The sequence below is a fragment of the Hyla sarda genome, chromosome 1 (genome assembly GCF_029499605.1).
Source record: "Hyla sarda isolate aHylSar1 chromosome 1, aHylSar1.hap1, whole genome shotgun sequence".
NCBI classification, from domain to species: domain Eukaryota; kingdom Metazoa; phylum Chordata; class Amphibia; order Anura; family Hylidae; genus Hyla; species Hyla sarda.
The window spans coordinates 56,816,960-56,834,503 of record NC_079189.1 but is presented as its reverse complement, the minus strand read 5'-3'; the positions used below and the strand labels follow the sequence as shown (position 1 = coordinate 56,834,503).

Here is a 17,544-nt window from a genome sequence, read left to right as displayed (position 1 = left end):
ATTCGTAATTGCGAATATATAGTGCTATATTCGCGAATATTCGTGAATTGCGAATATTCGCGAGCAACACTACTCTTCATATGTTCTTTATACTTTCTCCGAAAAAATTGGCTGAAATGCTTGGCTATATCCACGAGAAGCATACATGTATTAAAGGCCCATTCCCACTACAGAATATCTGCGGCAAAATCACTAGGACCATGCAGACATGTGCGGTCCCCTTTACGGCAATGCAGTCTGTGCGCAGATCTTCCGAAAGCATGAACATTTTCATTGTTTTGGGAAAGTCTGGAATATGAATTTCTGCAGGATGCACTGTGCAGCAGAATCCCATTGAAAACAATTAAAGGCTGCTGCAATGGAATTTCCGAGCGCCATTTTCTGGGCGGAGAACGGGTCCTTAGTTTTTGTAAGATAAATAATTGCTAATTATTTACATCCTAAAATTGTACAGTAGCTGAATACTCTTATCTAAAATCATTTGGTTGCTAAAGTGCACTTGACCATGTTGTAAAATGTGAAAAAATTTGGCATATTTGGGAATTTTTTTAGGTTTATGCATCCAGTTAACTCTTGTTATCAAGAAGAAATGAGAGCATAGAAGAGTGATGCCAAATGACTGCCCGCATCTAATGATTGCCCATGTCTGAATACAGTATATATATATATATATATATATATATATATATATATATATATATGTGTGTGTGTGTGTCGTGCCACCCAGACACCATCAGAAGATAGATAAATGAGGAGCACTCTCTGGTCAATGATTGTGCCAGAAAGCTCCTGTACTCGCCCCCATCATAAAGAAGAAGCAGAGGGCAATGGCTTTGTATTGTCCAAGTACAAGTGTTCAAGCTGCAATCTACAAAACTTTGTTGTGTGGCTGAGAGACAAACTTTCTACAAATTACATTAATGTGGTACTTGGGGTAGTGTGTTTTATAGGAATAATGTGTTTGTGCATTGCATCACATTCGTATACAAGCTGTCCAGTGGTTAAGTTTCCACGTGTTTTTTTCTGGCAGTTTTTGGATATCTGCCACTGCAGTTTATGAGCCAAAGCCAGAAGTGTATTCAAAAGGAATAGGACATATAAAGGAAGGACTTATACTTTTCCTCCCTTATGGATCCACTTCTGATTTTGGCTTAAAAACTGAGGTGGCAGATATCCAAAAACTGCCAGAAAAAAAAAAAGTGGAAACTTAGCCTAAGAGAGCCCAGGGCAAAAATAATATTTAATGCCAAACCCCCTCAGGGGTATAAGACCCCCAAAAGGACTAGTGCCTACAACTCAGGGCCCCCTTTAAAACATCATTTATTAGTATGGATTTAAATAAATTCTGAATGTTGTTGTAGGGTTAGTGATTTAAAAATACAATGGCGCTGACATAATGTGATGCAAAACTTATTTCTGATATAGTAAATAGTGGTTCTGATATAATAACTAACTAGGGTAATCCTCTTGTACCAATGATACTGTTGCTATTGTAGCTAGGATGTAGTGGTGATTTTATTACTATTAGTGTTTTGATACCAGTCCAAATTATCCTAGTATCATTAAAGGGGTACTCTGCCCCTAGACATCTTATCCCTGATCTCCCTGCGGCACCCGGCATTCATTTAGAGCGTCGGGTGCGGTGCCGGAGGCTCGTGACATCACGGGCATGCCCCAATCGTGATGTCACGGCCACACCCCCTCAATACAAGTCTATGTATTGCCAGTCACAGGGCACAGAGCGAAGTTGGCTCCATGCACCAGATGTCTGGGGTGCCGCAGCTGAGATTGTGGGGGTCCCCAGTGGCGGGACCCCTGCGATCAGACATCTTATCCCCTATCCTTTGGATAGGGGATAAGATGTCTAGGGGCGGAGTACCCCTTTAATGGTTAATCATGTGTTATATCAGTATTGATGTATGGCTTCTGATGGTAAACCCTATTATGGTCCTGGTACAGTCTTAAATTAAAAATGGCACATTTTTTGGGAAGCCAAATAGTCTACTACCTGCTCATATGACAGATGTTGAACTCAGTGGGACCAGGTCTATGTCCTATTGCAGGCCCTTTTGCTTTTGGTTGAAGGTACAGGCTATCCTCTGGACCACACATATCCCTTTGGCAGGCTAGTGTCTGGGGTCCCTCTATCGGATGCTCTCCAGTCAGTGGCGTGTCGACTATACCCAAGAAAAGGTAGATGAGGCAAAGGGACATTTCTTGTTGCCACAGACTGCCCCTTGATCTCATCGGTGCACACTAAAATTGTGACCTCCAACCAGATAGAGCCAAGTCTAGAGCCTGAAGTTCCCAGTAACTATAAACTAGTCAGTCAAGTTAAAGGGGTACTCCGGTGGAAAACTTTAATTTTTTTTTTTATGAACTGGTGCCAGAAAGTTAAACAGATTTGTAAATTACTTCTATTAAAAAATCTTAATCCTTTTAGTACTTTTTTAGCAGCTGTATGCTACAGAGGAAATTCTTTACTTTTTTAATTTCTTTTTTTTGTGTTGTCCACAGTACTCTCTGCTGACACCTCTGTCCGTGTTAGGAACTGTCCAGAGCAGCATAGGTTTACTATGGGAATTTTCTCCTGCTCTGGACAGTTCCTGATACGGGCATCAGGTGTCAGCAAAGAGCACAGTGGACAACACAAAAAAGAAATTAAAAAAATAAAGATTTTCCTCTGTAGCAAACAGCTGCTAAAAAGTACTGAAAGGATTAAGATTTTTTTGATAGAAGTAATTTACAAATCTGTTTAACTTTCTGGCACCAGTTCATTAAAAAAAATTATAAAGTTTCCCACTAGAGTACCCCTTTAAAATCCAGTCTAAATACTTCATTCAGTCTAAGTCTTCAGTCAGCTTCAGTATAAGTCAAGTCTGTAACCAAGTCAGTCTAAAGTAATTTAAAAAAAACAAGCGTACTACAAGTCCCACAATTGCCTTAAAGTCAGCAACGGGTGCTTTTCACCCAGTTAATTTGCTCAATAGAGTTTAGACAGTTATCCAAAGGTATTTGAGGATTTATTTCTTGACACAGATGACTTCATTGGCTTCGTGGTAAGTGGAGTTCACGCAGTACAACCACCACCATCACCTCCAAACTCCCGACATCACAAACAAAATCACTGCCAGTGCAGTATCCCACTGTTACAGCCTGCGCTCCGGCCGCACATGTCGGCCGTGAGCGCATTGTCCCTACTCCCGGCGGGGCCGGGATGCGCATCGCGGGACACGCCCGCATGCGAATCCCGGCCCGTCACTCACCCTGTACTACTGCTGCCTCCGCTCCTGTGTCTTGGCTTCGTCATGCGCACCCCCATCTCCTAGGGCACGCGCGTGACAGAGCTCTGAGATTTAAAGGGCCATACGTACGCCCATAATTACTGTTTGCACCTGACACTACCTTATAAAGTCCCTGCACCTCCCACACTTCCCTGCCGGATTTTCAGTGCCCCTAGCCTGAGATTAAGTGTACCCTATAGCCTATTTGCCTTGTCCGTGTACCCAGACCTTCCGCTATGTTATTTGACTCTGCACCTTTGCCGCCTGCCCTGACCTTCTGCTATGTTGACTACACTACTGCCTTATCCTCCTGTACCTCACCGTGCCCAGCTACCTGTGTGGTCGAGCCGTGTCGGGGGTAGCGACCTGGGTCTTGCCTGCCGCAGCAAGCCCATCCTGCCTTGCGGCGGGCTCTGGTGAAGACCAGCGGCACCTTAGACTCCGCGCCCCGATACGGTCCGAGTCATCAGCCACACAGGTTAGAGGATCCACATCCAGCTCCGTTACACCCACACAATGTGACCGTTCATTATTCAACCTTGGCATCTCTAGACAAACTTATTTATCCCCATTTCCCCTTATGCCCAAAGTCTTGGGCATCACTATATATACCAAAAACATAAAATACATTTTATGGATCTTGATGTACATCCCGAATTATACTCGAGATTATACTCATTCACAGACCTGCTGCTTGAAATAGGAAGCAGCTGGCAAACTGCTGAGCTTATAGAATGCAATAGTACAATTCCTTCTTCTACATCAGATTACTGTACTGGGCCTGTTCTACTATCCAGAATACAAATCAGCAAAATGAGTCGCTAAGAAAAGCAGCTCTGGACTATGTAAGTACCATCCATCCGTAACACAAGATCAATAGAAAACAAAGTACTTATATAGTGTATGTAGATTAAAGGGGTACTCCGCTCCTCTGCGTTTGGAACGAACTGTTCTGAACACTGGAGCATTAAGGGGGTGGGGCGTGACGCCATGAGGGGGCGGGCTATGACATCACGAGCTCCCAGCGCCGGCTCCAGCGTTCGGAACAGTTTGTTCCAAACGCTGAGCAGCAGAGTACCCCTTTAACTTTTACCCAATATATACAGACTTTTAGGCTGGGTTCACACAGCGTTTACCCAGTCAGTCAGTGGTATATGTTGGCAACCTGTCAAAAAAAGTATGCTGATGTAAACTGTGGTGTACTGGTAGTGGGCCAATTGACCTATGGACCAAACTTAGCTGGTAACTATGACTGGGTGATTTCCCACATGTATACAACTGTTTTGCGGGACTTGAACGCTCAGCAGACAACTCTTGTGTGTCCTGATATATAAATGGAAAGGCCTGCGCAGCTGGCCTGTAATTGTGGGAGGAGCGGGATGACCATAAAACGGCTCTCCCCCCTTCATTGACGCCGTGGGTTCTTCGCTTGAGGGTTGTCACGTGATGTCGGCAGGAAGTGGAGTCACGTTCCCACCGGTCAGCTGACTGCACGAGTCAGCTGACAGGAAGCTCGCTTCAGCCGGCATGGTGGGGGTAAGTGGCCGTGGCTGACCGGGGGTAACGCTGGCGGTTCCCGGACTCCGGAGGTGAGCCGGAGTTCAGGGAAACCCTTGGTCAGCCCGGCCCCAGGTTATCGTATTTCATATCGGCATTCGGCATTCGCCGGTAGCATTATACGGTTTTCGGCTACATATATTTACTTACGGCTTGCTGCACATGTATATGGATACTTTGTTATGCGAACAGCCTCCTACACAGGCATATCATTACCGCACCAGGTGAACGGCTTGCTGCGCATGTTTGTGTTTACTTATGGCTTGCTTTATTATGTGATGATTACTTTGTTATGTGAACAGCCTCCTGCACGTGCATATCATTACCGCACTATGTGAACGGCTTGCTGCACATGTATACGATTACTTTGTTATGTGAACAGCCTCCTGCACGTGCATATCATTACCGCACTATGTGAACGGCTTGCTGCGCATGTATGTGTTTACTTATGGCTTGCTTTATTATGTGATGATTACTTTGTTATGCGAACAGTCTCCTGCACATGTATTTCATTACTGCACTATGTGATCAGTCTCCTGCACATGCATATCATTACCGCACTATGTGATCAGTCTCCTGCACGTGTATATCATTACCGCACTATGTGATCAGTCTCCTGCACGTGCATATCATTACCGCACTATGTGATCAGTCTCCTGCACGTGCATATCATTACCGCACTATGTGATCAGTCTCCTGCACATGTATATCATTACCGCACTATGTGATCAGTCTCCTGCACGTGCATATCATTACTGCACTATGTGAACAGTCTCCTGCACATGTATATCATTACCGCACTATGTGAACAGTCTCCTGCACGTGCATATCATTACCGCACTATGTGATCAGTCTCCTGCACGTGCATATCATTACTGCACTATGTGAACAGTCTCCTGCACATGTATATCATTACCGCACTATGTGAACAGTCTCCTGCACGTGCATATCATTACCGCACTATGTGAACAGTCTCCTGCACATGCATATCATTACAGCACTATGTGAACAGTCTCCTGCACATGCATATCATTACTGCACTGTGAACAGTCTCCTGCACGTGCATATCATTACCGCTCTATGTGAACAGTCTCCTGCACATGCATATCATTACTGCACTGTGAACAGTCTCCTGCACGTGCATATCATTACCGCACTATGTGAACGACTTGCTGCGCATGTATACCGTTACTTTGTTATGTGAATAGCCTCCTGCACGTGCATATCATTACCGCACCATTTGAACAGTCTCCTGCACGTGCATATCATTACCGCACTATGTGAACGACTTGCTGCGCATGTATACCGTTACTTTGTTATGTGAATAGCCTCCTGCACGTGCATATCATTACCGCACTATGTGAACGGCTTGCTACGCATGTATATGATTACTGCATTGTGAGAACAGTCTCCTGCACATGCATATCATTACCGCATTATGTGTTAGGCCTCTTGCACATGTATTTGATTGCTGCATTGTGAGAACAGTCTCCTGCACATGCATATCATTACCGCATTATGTGTTAGGCCTCTTGCACATGTATTTGATTGCTGCATTGTGTGAACAGTCTCCTGCACATGCATATCATTACCGCTCTGTGTGATAGGCTTCTTGCTGATGCATATCATTACCGCACTGTGTGAACAGTCTCCTGCACATGCTTATCTTTACCGCACCACGTGAGAGGCTTCTTGCACATGTATATCATTACCGCACTACGTGATAGGCTTCTTGCACATGTATATCATTACCGCACTACGTGATAGGCCTCCTGCGCATGTATATCATTACCGCACTATATGAACAGTCTCCTACTTATTTTATCATTTCCGCACTATGTGAACAGTCTCCTGCACATGTATAACATTACCGCTCTATGTAACAGCCTCCTGCACATATATATCATTATCACATTTTGTAGTTCTGTGCTGCTGGGAGGATCTATATGTGTCTCCCGTATACTGAGACTCGCACACCTTTACACTCAATCGGACTCACCGCTCCACCCCACCCTTTGGGCTTATGCTTCACCTCCACAGCTGCCAATCTGGTCAGTCTTAGGCACGCTACACCAACAGCTGCGCTCACCTCCAACCTTTGTCTCTTAACTAACTTCCTCACAGTTTTCTTTTCATTTATTTTATATTTATACTTCTGTGTTTCCGGGCGGTGTGCCTCCAGCTGTTGTGGAGCTACGATTCTCACTTATAGGAATCATGCCGTAGGGTTCATACACACGCTTGTACATACTTGTAGCATTATGCTGCGTACACACTTATAAGATTCATGCCGTACACAGTACACACTGGTAGGATATCCTGTACACACGCTTGTTGGATTCTTACTTACACGCGTTAGGATTATCCAGCACATTCGCCGGTAGCATTTATACGGTTCACTTGCTCGCATAATTCATAAAGTTCATGCGGTACATACCATTGTAGCATCCATACTGTACACTTGCTCGTAGGTTTACGTAGTATACACGCTTGTACTCGCTTGCAGGGTTCATACTACACACACTCTTGTAGCAGTCATGTTGTACACACTCATAGGATTCATACCTTGTACACGCTCATACAAGTCACACTGTACGCACGTTTATAGTATTACATGGTCCACGCTCGTAGGATTACTACTCAATATGCGCTAATAAGGTTTGTGCTGCACTCCCGCTCGCAGGACCTGTATCACGCGTGTTTGTAGGGTTATATTACTCGGGTGCACGCGGGAATCAGGCTGCGTGTGCACCCGTGGCATGTGTTCTGTACATGCACTTGCGCTATTTGTGAAGTTCGTACGCCCGCAGTTTAGTGCAGCGCACATGCTCATACAGCACATGGGGTGTGGCCCTGTACGCAGGTATGTGGTTATAATTGTTACTACTTCCCGGCATATTCTCTGCCATCAGGTCGTGGTTAGCTTCAGGCATTCACTGGTGGTCTATACGCGTATATGGTTGGCCCGAGTATAGGTTCATCAAGTTGGTGGTACAGCCATGCATAGCGGTTCACGACAGTTTCACACGTAGTCGTTCTGCACGCATCTTTATATAGGCAGAGTGATACATAGCAGTTGTCGCTGCTGACACATATTCAGAACGACAATTACACGACGCACAGGCGGGGCTTACCCAGTAAACCGTTGCAGACGGGGTATGTCTCATTATCGTTGGTACTGACATGCCTTCTGAACGACACTGACATTACGCATAGGTGGTATTTACCTGTTAAGCCTGTCATGTTACAGAAAGGGTACGTCGCATAGTTCTTATGACTGACACGCCACACATAGGTGATGTATACCCGTCATGCCTGCCACGCCTGCAGGGAGTACGTCGCACGGTTGTTACTGACACGCCTTCAGAGCAGCAATAACGCCACACATAGGTGATAAGATTTGTTTTATTATCCAAGTAATCACCTCATGAACCTGACACGTCTTCAGGTTGTGTTTACTTGTGTCGTCAGTGCACCTCTTTTACGATATAGTCACGTTCTCAAAAAACGGAATTCACGATGTTTTGGGTTGTCATGGTACTCGTATAAACTTTCGCACTTACCACTGGGCACACGTTTATCTAGACTCAGTTACGCATATAATTCTCGTCCGACACGTCTTCGGATACTTTCCCTCTGTTCTGGTTTAAAGTGTCGTACATTGTTCTCAAAGTAATCACCTCATGAACTTGACATGCTTTCAGGTTGTGATTACTTGCGTTGTCGATGCGCTCCTTTCTCTGTGTAGTTATGTCCCAAAAATGTACTTCATGGTGTTCTAGGTTGATTTGGTACTCGTATAACGTTCCGCACTTGTCACCGGGCGCATACTCGTCTAGACCCGGTTACGCATACGATTCTCGTCCGACACGTCTTCGGATACTTTCCCTCTGTTCTGGTTTAAAGTGTCGTACATTGTTCTCAAAGTAATCACCTCATGAACTTGACACGCTTTCAGGTTGTGATTACTTGCGTTGTCGATGCGCTCCTTTCTCTGTGTAGTCATGTCCCAAAAATGTACTTCATGGTGTTCTAGGTTGATATGATACTCGTATAACGTTTCGCACTTGTCACCGGGCGCATACTCGTCTAGGCCCGGTTACGCATACGATTCTCGTCCGACACGTCTTCAGATACTTTCCCTCTGTCCTGGTTTAAAGAGTTGATTATTATTGTCCAAGTAATCACCTCATGAACCTGACACGCTTTCAGGTTGTGATTGCTTGCGTTGTCGATGCGCTCCTTTCTCTGTGTAGTCATGTCCAAAAGTGTACTTCATGGTGTTCTAGGTTGATATGATACTCGTTTAGCGTTTCGCACTTGTCACCGGGCGCATACTCGTCTAGGCCCGGTTACGCATACGGTTCTCGTCCGACACGTCTTCGGATACTTTCCCTCTGTCCTGGTTTAAAGAGTTGTTTATTGTTGTCCAAGTAATCACCTCATGAACCTGACACGTTTTCAGGTTGTGATTGCTTGCGTTGTCGGTGCATTCCTTTCTCTGTGTAGTCTCGTTCCTAAAGATGCTCTTCAGGGTGTTCTAGGTTGTTAAGGTACTTGTATAACGTTTCGCTCTTGTCACCGGGCACATACTTGTCTAGGTCCAGTCACGTATACAATTCTCATCCGTCACGTCTTCGGATACTCTCTCTCTCTGTCCTGGTGTTAGACGGTCAGCTATGTTATAGATAAATGAGCTTGGCTAGACGGTTAGTTTGGCTGTCCCTACTACATACATTTACTCTCACATGTGCTCACGTTGAAGGAGTCCAGAATATTGCAGCAGATGCCTTGTCAGCAAATACGCAAAAAATTTATGGTACGGCGTGGAACTCATTTCCAAATCCAGATCCAAGCACGCCGAGGGCGACAAGATTTCAGTTCCCTTCCTATTAGCATATGTCGGGTTTTGCCATATCACACTGCATTTATCCCACAATACTATTAAGAGTTATCTAGCCGGTATCCAACACCATCTATCCTTGACCAATACCCGTAGTTACTCTATACTCTCATCTCGCTTGGTGAAGTCCGCTCTGAAGGGCATCCTTGAGAAGGAAGTCCCTCGCAGCCCAGTCAGACAACCAATCACAGGCAACATGTTCAGGCAGTTGTCCGACTTGTTAGACTCCACACCATTGGGTATTCGTGATAGCCTCACATTAATAGCGGCCATGTACCTTGCCTGTTATGGGTTTCTCAGACCGGGTGAGTGTACTACTCGGACCATTAACGCGCCCTTTCCTTAGGTCAGTCAGCTGTCACATGTCTCTGATCATTTCCAGCTGTCCCTCAGTCAGACCAAGACCTCGTCTCCGGGTCAAACGGTGGTTGTCCGGTTTTCCCCACCGTGCACAAATGGTGTCCTGTCACAGTCCTCCGTGAATTGTTGAATGCCTGTGTTAACCTATCAGCTGACGACCCTTTACTCCATTTCAGATCCAACCCGCTAACTACTTCTCAATTCATCAAACATTTACGCATTTCGGTCAGGTCGCTGGGAGGAGTCCCGACTTCATTATCCGGTCACTCCTTCCGTATTGGCGCAGCTACAGCCACTTCTAAGCACGGGGTCCCGACCCACGTAATCATGAAATTAGGATGTTGGAAATGCGGATGCTACATGCAGTATTTCCCTAACCCTCGCAAAGAAATGGCTAGCGCATTCCAGTCTCTTGTGTTGTAATCTGCAATAAACAAATGTTTGTTTAAATCCGGGTTTTGCCCTCTTTTCCAGGCATATTCTTTACGCCCCAGTTATGGCACACCTCAGACTGCTTAGTTGAGGTCGATTAGGTTATTGGTTACAGTTGGTTGTTAGGTTAGTATTAGGGTTGTACGCATATCAGTCATGTAGCAACGACCACAAATGGAAAGGCCTGCGCAGCTGGCCTGTAATTGTGGGAGGAGCGGGATGACCATAAAACCCACGGCTCTCCCCCCTTCATTGACGCCGTGGGTTCTTCGCTCCCACCCGCCCCCCCTTCTTTTCATTCCATCACACTTACCACAGGGTATGCCCTCTTTTCCAGGCATATTCTTTACGCCGCAGTTATGGCACACCTCAGACTGCTTAGTTGAGGTCGATTAGGTTATTGGTTACAGTTGGTTGTTAGGTTAGTATTAGGGTTGTACGCATATCAGTCATGTAGCAACGACCACAAATAAATACTATATTCTATTCTTTAAATGGTACCTGTCACCATCAGTAAAATTTTATATATTATAGATTATCCTATTTGAATTACTTTTCTAATATACTTCTTAACATAATTTTGTAATTTTATGTGTTAAATTAACCCCTAAAAGTTTTGACATCGGGGATCCTCGTTCTGGTCCTGATAACTGGCTAGCAGATTGTCTCCTGTAGCAGTCTGGCAGAGACAAAAGTCAGGAAATGCAGCTGGGGCCTCAGCTCAGCACAGTGTATACCGTGTATACAGCTAAATATTTCAGCTCCCTTTCCATTTGAGCTGAGCTAGACTGTAGAGCAGGGTTTCCCAACAAGGGTGCCTCCAGCTGTTGCAAAACTACTGTAGTTTTGGATAAGCTGGAGGGACCCTGGTTGGGAAACACTGTTGTAGAGTCATGATTCCTTCAGTGCATTGTGCTAACTATTGTGCTGAATTTTTCTGCTCCTTTTTGCAGCTGCTGGGCAGAGCTGACACACTGTAGAGTTCAGTTCACATAGCTGAGGGGTGTGTGTGTGGTCTCAGCCAATCACAGTCCATCTTATACTGAACTGCCCTCAGCTGTATGTTCAGAGCAGCATAGCAGAGTGAGGGAGGAAGTTCTCCCCAGCAGGGGTCCAGATAATGTCACACCTGCTGGGTAACGCCTCTTCCCAGTCTGTGGAGCTGACTGAGACTGAGCAGAATATACAGCACAATTTCAAGGTAGAAAACGAAAAATAATAATAATAATAATAATAATAAAGGTAAGGATGGCTTATCATGATGGGGAGTGAACTTAGAGGAATACAAAATGTATCAAGATCATGACAGTTACTCTTTAAACTCAATGGACTAACCACAACTATGCAGTGGCACGTGTTGGGATTCCTTGCCAGAATCATGACATATAGACTGAAACATAAGACCCGAACATGATGTAAATGGGGATTTAACCCGATGTAAGTCAGTTTTCATATTTTAACAAAAAATACAACTTCTATGCATGTTCTTGCCACAGCTTTTCTGCGCACCACACATATATTGATTAGAGATGAGCGAACTTACAGTAAATTCGATTCGTCACGAACTTCTCGGCTCGGCGGTTGATGACTTTTCCTGCATAAATTAGTTCAGCTTTCCGGTGCTCCCGTGGGCTGGAAAAGGTGGATACAGTCCTAGGAGACTCTTTCCTAGGACTGTATCCACCTTTTCCAGCCCACCGGACCACCGGAAAGTTGAACTAATTTATGCAGGAAAAGTCAACAACCGCCAAGCTGAGAAGTTCGTGACGAATCGAATTTACTGTAAGTTCGCTCATCTCTAATATTGATCATATTCTTCACTAGCAGGGGTGTCACTAGGGATTAGATGGCCTCATAGCAAATATCAAAATAAGTCCTCCCTTCCAGGCTTATTGACCAACAAACACTCAAATTCCAGTTCTATCAAAATCTAAAATCAGAAATATAAAATAATTTGCAAAGATGTAATTTTAAATCTCCTAAGCATCTGTGAGCCATATTAGACAACAGCCCACAGCGCCACCTATAGCTACATTAGTATCTGTAACTGTCCACCAAAGGGGGCGTGAGGGAAAGGTCAGCTACAATTTAGTAAAGCTTCATCCTTTCCACATCCGGTTGATCTTATAGCAGATCCTATAACCGCCAAGAGTCCTGTTAAAATCTATCTTGAATCAAATAAAGTCCCGGTTTCATGTGAGTTTCCTTGAAGACAGAAGTAGGTGAACTTAGGACTAGAAACAGTGAGACACATGAACGGGGTGGAGATGGGGTGGTTTGCTTAGCATGTCAATGCAGAGCCCAATAGGTGACAGTTGTCATCTGGATATCACCAAGCAAGTTCTGTAGAGTCTTATGGGGAACAGATGAAGAGCTGATCTAGAGTTTGGAGTAGGGGGCTTAGCTACTGTAGGTCCAGAAGAGGATATCTTAAAGAGGTACTCCATTGTCCGAGCGTTCGGAACATTTTGTTCCGCATGCTGAGTGCGGTGGTCGTGACATCACGGCCACGCCCTTCGTGACGTCACGCCTTGCCCCCTCAATGCAAGTCTATGGGAGGGGGGCGTGGCAGACACCACACCCCCTCCCATAGACTTGCATTGAGGGGGCGTGATGTGACGTCACAAAGGGCGTGGCTGTGACATCACGACCACTGCACCCAGCATTCGGAAGAAAATGTTCTGATCGCTGGGGCAGTGGAGTTCCCCTTTAAAAAAAACTCTGTGTGGGTTCTGTTTGGATCATTGCAGTGGCCTGGTTTGACAGCATTGCCAGCCTTTGGAGAGCTCTGGGAAGTTTGCATGGGGGAGGTAAAGTTATATGCCAGCAAGGGAGACAAGGTGGGTTGGGTGGTATTGGCTCATAAGTTGGGTAGGCTACATCTGTGTAAGTAAGGACTGTAGGGAATAACAGACAGCAAGGAATTTGCAGACCGATTAAAACTTTTCATGCCCCTGTGACCGTGTCCATTTATTTATAACCCCTAGAAGCCAACCAGGGACTTTTACACACTACCTCAGGGAAGCAAGTCAAGACCTATTGCACCTCCTCCTTGTCTGACCATGTCTTGCATTCCTACACCCTTCCGGGTGCCCCAACTTCCACCAACCAGATACAGCACTAGGGTATGCCCCGGGGGAACCTGCTCCACTGCCACCTAAGTGTGGTGGGCCACAGGGTGTAAAGATCAGGTGTATGGGGCAGATGTTATAGCCAAGGGGCAGATGTTATTAACCTCTAAAAGTTTGTGACACCAGGGTGTAGTTTTCCCGGTAACCACCCGAACAGTAGCACCGCTATCCCTAGGTTAGGCAGGGTAATAATAGTCCAAGACCAGGTTAGGGTTAATGGTAGCTTTACTGAGGTAGACAGATGGAAATAGTCTTTACAGCTAGGCCAGGATCCCAGAGAGGTGGACAGTAACACAGAGGGGACCTTGCAGCTTGCTGGGACTTGCAGTGTTTGGACAGACTTCAACTTAGCCACGCTGAATATAATAGACTTGACTATAGACTTGACTGTAGGTAGTGACAGCAGACATAGAAGACTTGACTTACTGACATGTGGCTGTAGGTTAGGCTTAAGGTCTCCAGATGTGCTGGACACTAGCTCTGAGATGTCTGGACTGAACTTGACCTCAGCAAAGAATGTAGTGGAAGAGAGAGATTGTAGTACCTCCCCCTCTTATAAAGAGGGGGGGGTGAGCAAGGAGCCATAGGTCAAGCAGCAGGTCATCTGGTTAGCTGGTGCTCCCTGGGTAACAACCATGTGACAACAACATCATGTGACTAACTCAACGGTCCTCAAAGGTCCTTTATACCTAATACACGGATAAAACAATGGGGGAGACACTGCAGGAGAGCCCCTAAGGCACAGAGGGACTCAACCTGACAGGGCCAAAGTACTGTATGGGACTATATCCTGTACTGGGACATCACATAAGGACAGCCCTTTACCTTTGACAACATTGTAGAGTCTTGGGAGGACATGTGGGGTTTAAATAACCACTCCAGCCAGGTGTGATATAACTGTGACCTCTATGGTGCTGAGATAAGAACTACAAGTATCAGTAGACCCCACACCCGACCCCTAGAGCACCACACAATAATTCACAGACCTACCTGATAAGGAGGTTAACACTTGATGCAGTGCTGGAAAACATGAATTTTACATTGAAGGCATTGTGTGACACCGCGTGGCTCTTGCTGCAGTACATTCTGCGGAGTTACACCAGTCATTAATATGTCATATCCCCAGCTGGGAGCCTCCATTTCCCCTGTTGGTAGGATCCCGCTCTGAATTGTTTAGCAGCATTACCGAGACAGGCAGAAGCCCTTTCATATTTTATCTCAGTAATAAAGAATGAAAGCAAGCAGAAACAAATCATGCTACATTATGCACCCGGCACTGAGCATTATTACAGACTTCTGCAAGTCATTGCTGGGATTGTACTCATTGAAATTCTATTTCACCCTCCACTGGCAGGATGAAGCTGCTTAATATCTGCTCCGACTGTATTTGGGGAAAGCACTTTCTTCTGATATAACACATTCAAAAAGCATCAAAATTGATGGAATATTTGCATCCTCATGGTTTTAGTTTTACCTACATATCATCTACATTGAATGTTGAGCAGCTCTGTAAGATACTGTATTTTTCGCCGTATAAGACGCACTTTTTCTTCCAAAACTGGGGGGGGGGGGGAAAGAGTTGGTGCATCTAATACGGTGAATACACATTAAAACCCTGTCTTATCGCGGCGCTCCCTGCGGCCATCAATGGCCGGGACCCGCGGCTAATACAGGACATGTATTAACCCTTCAGACGCGGCGATCAAAGCTGACCGCCGCATCTGAAGCGAAAGTGACACTAACCCGGCTGCTCAGTCGGGCTGTTCGAGACCGCCGCAGTGAAATCGCGGCGTACCGAACAGCTCCAGGACACCGGGAGGGACCTTACCTGCCTCCTCGGTGTCTGCTCTGTGCCGGGATCCCCTGCATGGCCGGCGCTCTCCTTCGACATCATCACGTCGTCGTGCACGCGACGTGATGACGGCGACGGAGAGCGTGGATCCCGGGGAAGAAGACGTCCAGAGCGTCTGGGACACCACTGGGACGCGGCAACCGCGATGGAGCGACATCCAGGGCAGCGGTGACGAGCGGTGACGGGTCCGGAGGGGCGGGGACACGTGAGTATTACCTCCTATACCAGTGGTCTTCAACCTGCGGACCTCCAGATGTAGCAAAACTACAACTCCCAGCATGCCCGAATAGCCAATGGCTGTCCGGGCATGCTGGGAGTTTTAGTTTTGCAACATCTGGTGGTCCGCAGGTTGAAGATCACTGTTGGGTTCAGAATCTTTTTTTTCTCGATTTTGCACCTTTAAAATTGGGCGCGTCTTATATGCCGGTGCGTCCTATAGGGCGAAAAAGACGGTATTTATCTGTAGTGATCTTGAGAAACAGCATTTATATGAATCTATTCACATGCAGAGCTGTAATCAGAATTCTGCTGGCTTCTCCTCAGTCCTGGGGTTCTGACATAAGCTTCACCCTCACAGATACGCAAAGGCTGCATTCACATCATGATTTTGCTGTACAGTTCACGTATACGGTTTTGTATTGGAAAACCGTATACAACCGTATGGAAAATTATACACCTAGACCTCCTATGCAAAAAGATGCATCCGGTTGTGTGCGGTTTTGTGTTTTGTTTTTTTTTTTACCGTACACAAAACTGCAGTCTACTATAGTTTTGTGTTCTGTTTAAAAACTGTATACAAACCATATACGTTTTTTAAACTTTGAAGTCAATAAAAAACAGATGTGTCTGCAGTGCCATATGGTTTTTGGGATGCGCCTTTTTCTTGTACATGGCCAACCACACCTACTTTCCTTGGAATTTAAATAAAACAATTGGAACTTTATTGCACTAAAGTGTTATCCAAAAAAGTATACCTTTTTTTTTTATTACAAAAACTGATGCAACCTGACCTCTAAATTCAAACAGCATACGGTTTAAAACCATATGCAGTTTCATTTCAGAGCACACGTTTGCATACAGTTTTGTCCGTTTTTAGGACATACGTCCTGCAAAAAAAACAAAAAACTGATGCCAAACAGTATGGCAAAGTCGTGATGTGAATGCTTAAAGAAGCACTCCGGGTTTGTGGGTGTTTTGCCCATATCAAACACTACTCAAACAGTACTGCCAGTTCTATTTCACCCTCCACTGGCAGGATGAAGCTGCTTAATATCTGCTCCGACTGTATTTGGGGAAAGCACTTTCTTCTGATATAACACATTCAAAAAGCATGAAAAATGATGGAATATTTCCATCTTCATGGTTTTAGTTTTACCTACAGATCTTCTACATATTTATCTGTACAGTGAACCCCCAACTTACAATGGCCTCAACATACAATAGTTTCAACAATAGTTTCAACATTCAGTGGTCTTTTCTGGACCATTGTAAGTTGAAACCAGTCTCAACATACAATGAAACGGACAATGGTTGAGAGAACTGACCAATCAGAATGAGCAATTTACTGGTAAAACCCCTGTATTACTGAAGTGTATGCACTGACTGATGTCTGGTAGCGCCCCCTACAGTACAGAGAGGTATTGCATGTTCTGTACTCTTTACCTGTACCAGGGTTAGCTGCTCCTTTGGACACCAAGTAAGGGCGGCTCCATGTTACTTTTTTAGGACATTGTATGTACTGTACAGGACCCCGAAGAAGCTCCTGTCCTCTACATAGACCAGTGTTTCCCAAGTAGGGTGCCCCCCGCTGTTGCAAAACTACAACTCCCAGCATGCCCGGACATGGCTTAACCTGTCCAGGACACAGGGCGTATCAAGGGCGTCAAGGGCATACCTGTACGCTAGTGGGAATTCCGTTCCCTGCCGCTCGCCGGTCAGGGACCAGACCGGGATGCCTGCTAAGACACACCCCCCATGTCTGCAATCTCCGCAAATCGCCGGTCAATTCAGACCGGTGATTCCGGG

The 17,544-nt window shown here is 45.5% G+C and overlaps 1 protein-coding gene across 4 annotated transcripts in view; it reads right to left on the bottom strand.

Moving 5' to 3' along the window:
* Positions 1 to 17,544, bottom strand: part of PPP2R2C (protein phosphatase 2 regulatory subunit Bgamma) — a 170,506-nt gene that overhangs the window by 118,479 nt on the left and 34,483 nt on the right. The window lies entirely within an intron of this gene.